General features: G+C 37.5%; 1 non-coding gene across 1 annotated transcript; it reads right to left on the bottom strand.

Moving 5' to 3' along the window:
• Window positions 1–7176: 7176 nt before the first annotated feature.
• Window positions 7177–7283, bottom strand: LOC141710405 (small nucleolar RNA R71). The gene has a single exon (XR_012570927.1). It is a non-coding gene; the product is annotated as a small nucleolar RNA R71 (small nucleolar RNA).
• Window positions 7284–7767: the final 484 nt, after the last annotated feature.

Below are 7767 nucleotides of genomic sequence, written 5' to 3'. Positions count from 1 at the left end.
AACCTTTCCTAAGCAACTTTTTAGATTGAACAACTATAAGAAACAATTGTCCTTGCCTCTGACCTCTAAATATTACATATTCTCCACTTTTTGCTCTTAAATAAACCTTTTTAGATCTACAGTCTATCTGAGCACTATTCTTTCCTAACCAATCCATTCCTAATATTATATCAAATTCCCCTAACTTAAAGAGTATCAAGTCAACTGGGAACTTATGCCCGGACATATCATCTCACACTTTGGGAGAAACTGACTTACGGGTATCTTCTTCTGATTAAAAATTACCACATTCATTACTTCACTCATAGACCTTCTATCACATCCTAGTCTATCAATGAAAGTTTTAGATATAAAAGATCTTGTAGCTCCCGAACCAATCAATACCTTAGCTTCCATATTATTCCTCGAAAGCTTACTTGCTATCACTTCTGAATTCTGGACTCCATCCTTCATTTTCAAGTCAAAATTTCTTGTTGTCGCTTGTGGAACTGGTTTAGATGGTGGAGGTAAAGCCAATACCTCAGGTGGTATAGTCGAACTGGTGGTTTCTACGCTCATTATACTCCTGATTGGTCCTGGAGATTTGCACTCTCTAGCCATGTGTCATGGCTTACCACACTTGAAGCATGTAACTCCTTTATTCTGAGCTTTACATTCATTATCCAAATGGCCCTTCTGATTGCACCAATAACATGTCATATTAATCTTGTTGCACACTTCTCGATGCTTCTTTCCACAATGCTTACATTCAACCCTTGGTGGCCTATTCTCCCTTGCTTGACCTTGATTATGCTAATAACTCCCTTGGTTATCCTGCCATCTATTCATCTCTCCTTTCCTTTGAGAATTCCCATTATTGTGGCTTTCAATCCTCTTCACATCCCTATCTTATGGATTCCCAGATCCTGATCTATCTCAGTGAAAAGACACTTTCATTTTCTTGTTATCTTTATCCTTCTTGGATTACACTATGTTACTTTCAATCAAAGATGCATTCTGCACCACTCCTGCCTAAGTACTAATCTCACACATTGACACTCTATCTCGAATCCAATACTCAAGGCCCTGTTGAAATCTTTTGGCCTTCTCTTTCTCAGTATTCACATACTTCATCACAAATCTCAACAACTCCGTAAACTTCTTCTCGTATTCCAAGACAGTCATACTTCCTCGCTTCAATTCTAAAATTTTTATCTCTATTTGATTCTACATATACTTAGGATAATACTTCTCCAGAAATAGTTCCTTGAATTGCTCCCAAGCAATCATTTGAGTTTCCTCCAAAGCTCAAAATGAATCCCACCAATAGATAACTTCATCTTTTAGGAAATAACTAGCATATACCATCTTCTGATCTTCTCCTAGTTGAACTAACTTGAACGCTCTTTCCATCTCTCTTATCCATGTGTTGGCTATAACTGGATCAGTGGTATCATGAAAAGCTGGAGGGTTCACATTCTGAAAAGCTTTAAAAGTCACAACTGGTTGAGGAGGTACTGGTAGATCTGGTTGATGTTGGTGTTGATCATGATTCTCTGGAATTTGAAATTTTCATTGTTGGAATTGTTGTTGAAGAGTTTGTTGTTGCCGAGCTATTGCATTGGTTTGTTGTTGCAGGGTTTCCAATATTTAAAGGACATTGAGGTCTTTCGGGGTTATAGTAAAAGTATTGGTTTGCTTCGTCTTTATAGGTGGCATGATTCTGAAATAAAAGGTATAACGGAACAGTTATGAATATTACAAATATTTTAAAGTTAAGGGGTTACGAAGTTAATGGGATCACATTCATTTAGATTCCGATTATTAGCAATAAAGGTGGTGTATAGTTCTAGATGTGAAGGTGAAACCGAAACAAAATGATAGTGCATAATCATTGAAAATAGGGTTCAGCTTATAACATAACCGAATAAGGTCTGAATTTTAAAAAAGGCAACATCATACTTCTGAAAGAAAATAAGGAAAATACATAGTTCGAAAGATACAACAACATAAAAGATAGACAACTGGAAAGGAAATACGAATCAGGCTCCTAGTTTGGCGTAACGGTCATCCTCCCTAGTCTCCTCGTTATCGTCTCACGTTATTGGGATCTCCTCCCACTGCTCCCCCTTGAAGTACCTTCACAATGCCCTGGAGTTCATCTGCTACAATCTGGATGGTATACTGGCTGCTGCGGTCACGGTGTGCTAGCATCTCCCTGAGCTTAATGTTAACAAACTGCGTCAAGGACTCAAGTCTCGCAATCAACTGTGCATTGGGTTCAACTCTGAGTCATGAATCAATCTGAGAAGCTACATCAAGTCGCTCCATAAGTCGGTCGTATTTCCCTTGGAACCTATCGAACTGAAGCCTCAAATCAGCATACATGGAGAAAGCAGTAGTATCGGATGGCGCCAAGGACGAGGACGAATGCATCCTTTGGTAATATTAGCAACTAACTCGAATATTATATACCTACTGTCTCGTATTTCATATATATATATATTCTATAACCTATTTGGACTGTTCAGGGACTCTAAACCTTAGCTCTGATACCAAAACATGTGACAGCCCAAAATTTACAACTAAAAGATAACAACTGATAAGCATACTATTACAAACGGATGTTTACAACAAATCCAAGATCGCAAAGTTTTAGTGTTTGAACAGTCCAACACTAACAACTATTACAACTTTTACATAGCTACCAGTCCTCACACGAACGTTGGCTGTACTACCTGAGCTCTAACATACGCCTCAACATCTCCACTGGTAGACATACGAGCAATCTACTTGAATCTAACCATACTTGCTGACTGAAATATCAGTAATAAATAGCAAGAAGTGAGCCAAATGCTCAGCAAGATATATAACAAGACATAATTCAACAACATAGCAATTCATAATTCAAGATTGGGATAAATGGCATCATTATTCAAGACAAATCCTTTTTAAACCGGATCATTGCTCAAAAATCATTTGACGCTACGGATTACAGCCGGTGATCAGCCGCGAAGTAATCTCGAACCTCACCGGGTTCTAACAAATTTAAATTAGGATCCGTAGGCAACTTTTAAGCCTAATACAATAAGTGTGAAAGGGACTTGCATCTTAGTCCAATCCACTAATCTCAAGAAAATATTTTTTTTTTTTGAAAATCTCTTTTAAGCAATTATCTTTTATAAAACTGATGCATGAGGGAATTTACAAAAATTCTAAACAAGGATATCAATTGTTCCGTTTTCAAGGGAATCTAGATAATATAATTACAATTATAAATCAAGTATTCAAAAGTAGTAATTATTCATGGGAATATCGCACAATTTACAAGTTCAAGATCGTAGGCATGATATCATAAGGCGCAATGACTAAGGAAGAAAGTATTGAAATATGTATATCAACAATCAATAGGTTAAGGCAAAATAGTTGCATATGTCAATTTAAAGGCATTGATAAGTATAGTTTCCATGTGAGAATAAAGTTGGAATCACGAACGATAGGGTTGAGAGACCTGCATAAAATAAGTTATGAAAGAGAGTCACTTGAAAAAAATGAGTTTTAAAAAGAACAGGGGAAGGGCACTTGCCTCTTCTAACGACCTTAGCTAACACAAAAGCAACTTTGAGCTCCCCTACTCGACTTTGATGGCAAGAGTATTTCCTCTATCTTCTCTTGAACCTACACATATAATACAATCTCATTAATAAAGATTCTATACAGAATTCAAAGGACTCTTATATACCTATTCGACTCTAATACAACACATAGGTATTACTTACGTGAGTGTACTTATTATCATGCATTTTTATCACATAATCACTTAGTGCATATAATCACATATAATTACAAGTAGTAACATAGTAATATGGCATATAGTTAACATAATTAGACGAGTACCTGAATGATCTCGAGACACTCTACCCTTGATCACTCGATCCTTCCCATTTCTCATCTTTAGTCACCAACCTAGCAATTCCTATGTACTACACATCTAATTCTCTTGATTAATCTTAGCGTATCTATTCTATTGACCTTTACCTATCTTATACATGACAAGTCACACCTAGGCCTCACCTAATTGAGCTCACAAATACCTCACACAAACCCATTCTTCCCGAGAGCACCATTCGACACCACCTTGTGTGCCTTGGAAATTTTGTACCCTTCTACTTAGTGCATTCACCAAACTCTGAATTTCCTAACTACTTATCATAAAACTAACTCCCAAACTTGGATTTACCATAAGGACTCACTCCGTCTCACTTACGGCTTACTATGAAGTTGACACAATTCTGCAGTTGCAACTTTGCAAACGGCCTAGTTTTACCCAACTTAAAACCCCTTGATCTTGCCTTAAGGTTGTATCTAATGGCTTAATAATCTTCCCTAAACTCCATTACATCTTTATCTATCAAGGCCCGTGGTTTACTTATCCAAAACCAACCTAAATTGGACTCTAAACACCCTAACTTCAAAATTGTCCCTGTTTTAGGTTACTCTCGGTTTTACACCAATGCACCCATCAAAACCAAAGCATTCCCTCAACCTATGGCTAATGGACTCAAGCTTATACTATGCCCCAACATTATGGATCTTGGGCCTTCTAGGGCCTCACACTTTCTCACTCAAAACACTCCAAACTTTCGACCAAAACTTCAACTCAACACTCGAACTAAGCTGCCCTTCCTTCCTTATTTCCATTCGACTTAAAATACTTGGACCACCAAAACTAAATCACACTCCCACTTGATCACACTATTACCAACTGAGGAGATCATTACATACTCTTTAAATCATAATAATCAATGATATATAAACAAACTTAAGCATGCATGACACTTAACCATATTTTCGAACATACATGCATATATTCGAATATAAACCTCAAGAAAAATCATGATACCCACAAATTAAGCTCACTTAACATCTTAATATACTTTAATCTAAAACAAAAAGTCATTATCAAGTGTATGCAAAGCAATACCAAGATTAAAACTCCACCACTTGAACATATAGTCATGAAATAATTTAAACTTGAAAGTACTCTACTAATACCTTTATTTCACATCCTAAAACTAATATGAAAGCATTTATATCATCATATATTAAGCAGAACATGGCATGAAAGAGTTTATGCTGATAAGTGGCATTTATGACACTTATTTATGCTCTAATAAGCTTTGAGTTTGTATATTTGAACTCAAGTTATTTCTGTTTTAATGTGTTTTCTAGTGTTGTTGCATTTCAGGCTTTACTTCTTGAATCAGGTGAATTAGCATTATTTTAATGCTAATATGGTGTTTAGGAGGTGTTGGAATAAAAGCTTAGGAGGTGTTGGAATAAAAGCTTGAAAGTCTGGCTTGAAGCTGCGAGGAATAAAGAAAAGAAAATAAAGTTTTTTTGGCAGAAGGTCGGCGCGCCCGCGCAAATGTTGGGCGCGGCCGCGCCAGGGAACAGAATGTCAGCGCGCCCGCACTGGTGAAGTGCGCGGTCGCACTGGGTCGAGAATTAAAAATCCTGATTCTTTTATAATTCGATTTCCGGACTCTTTGGAATGCATGGACCTTTTGGCATAATTCAACAAAGGCGAAGACGATCTAGTTTATGCTTGTGAATCTTTATTTTGAGTTGTAATTTGGATGCTTGTTTCTTGTTTTGTTGAACCTATATTCTTGTGTGTACTTGGTTTTATTTATTCGTATAATGACTACGTTTGATATATCATGTTTTCATTGGAACCCGCGTTGGTGATGAGTTCGATTATGGGATAATCGTTATCGTGGGGTTCTAGCGGATTTATTTATGGATTTCTTTAGTTTATTTATTTGATGCCTTAGTGTGTGGTGATTGTATGATAACCTAGTTATGGTTGTGCTTATTCATCTTATGAGCGTCATGAACATATAAGATAACGTGTTAATTCTTAATGAAGCGAAAGTGAATTTAAGGATTTAGAACTTGCCATGCTAGCATAGGTTCATGTATTGTTATGCATAATTACTAGGTAATTTTAACCATCTTACTTGCCCTATATAATCAAGATAGATAACGTGTGCTTAAACCGTTATGTTGTCAAATTTTATAGACATATAGGGACTCAATATAATTGGTGCCCATTTAGCTTCTATCTCTTTTGTGGATGTCTGGTAGAATGGTATTCGTGCAATGAAAGTTGGCGTTTATCAGTTTCGTGTTATCTGATTAGTGTCATCACCATTGCATGCTAAGGTTGAAAATAATAAGGCTATTGAATGAAGTACTTAATGAAGTTAGAATCTCATGTTTGTCATATATATTAATCCAGTCTATTTTATTCTCGTAGTTATAATTGTTAGCGTAATTTTTAGTTATAAACAATCTAAACTTGTTATAGTCTTAGCACTGAATAATAACCCTACATTGTTGCTTAGGTGCGTAATTTAGATAGTTAACCAATACAGTCTCTGTGGGATCGAATTTGATTTATATCTTATACTACTTGCGAACTCGTATACTTGCGTGTAATATTAGCGCGTGTTTAGCGACTAACAAGTTTTTGGCACCGCTGCTGGGGACTGCAGTGTTAATTACTAGTTTATGTGCTTTCCATCAGTGGTCGTTAAAGTTCATTGACTCGGACATTGTTACTTATTTGTTTCCTTGTCTTGTCTCAGGTTATATAGCGAGGGTGTATGCATACGCGTCGTGTACTCGTAAGAGAACACTGGATAAAGCCGAGGAAGAACTTGTGGTAATTTGAAGGGAATTTTCGGAGGAAAAAAGAAGGTAGAAGAAGAAGAGAAAGTTGAAGATTCAATTATAGTAGTTATGGGCGATCAAGCAGGAAATCCGAAGGCTTTAATGGACTATTCTAAGCCTAAGATTAATGACATTCAGTCCAGCATCATTAGACCAGCCATCACGGCTAACACTTTCGAGATCAATTCAAGCACGATCCAGATGATACAGAACTCAGTTCAGTTTGGGGGTTCTCCTACCGAAGACCCCAACATGCACATCAGGGATTTCATCGAGATCTGCGATACTTTCAAGTTCAATGGTGTGACTGAAGATGCTATCAAGCTACGACTCTTTCCATTCTCTCTGAGGGACAAAGCTAAGTACTAGTTACATTCTCTACCAGCAGGGTCTATCGAAACTTGGGAAGATCTTGCTCAAACGTTTCTCACTAAATTCTTCCCCATGGCTAAGACAGCAGCAATCAGGAATGCTCTTACCCAGTTTGCGCAACAAACTGGAAAATCTCTGTGTGAGGCTTGGGATTGATATAAGGAAATGCTAAGGAAGTGCCCACACCATGGCATGCCTGATTGGATGATTATCAACTGTTTCTATAATGGATTGGGTCCTACTTCTAGGCCCATGCTTGATGCAGCATTAGGAGGAGCCTTGTGGGCTAAGAGCTATGATGAAGCTTATGAACTTATTGAACTGATCACTGCTAATGAGTACTAGAATCCTTCCCAGAGATTGACTCAGGGAAAAGCTGCAGGAATTCTAGAATTGGATGCAACAACTGCTATCGTTGTCCAACTTAAGGCTTTGACAATGAAGGTGGACACTTTGCCCATGAGACTGATCAGTGCATAATTTCTAATGAATCAGCTCAGTTCGTGAGCAACTTCCAGTGATCGCAGCAACTTGTACCAGCCACCTATCATCCAAACAACCGCAATCATCCTAAATTCAGTTGGAGCAATGCTCAGAACGCGGTTCAATAGCCTTATCATCAGTATTCAGCTAAGCAGTACAACCCCCCTGGTTTTCAGCAACCGCAGTATGCACCAA

This window comes from Apium graveolens, chromosome 2, assembly GCF_009905375.1.
Source record: "Apium graveolens cultivar Ventura chromosome 2, ASM990537v1, whole genome shotgun sequence".
Classification (NCBI taxonomy): Eukaryota; Viridiplantae; Streptophyta; class Magnoliopsida; order Apiales; family Apiaceae; genus Apium; species Apium graveolens.
This window is presented reverse-complemented; position numbering and strand designations above follow the sequence as displayed.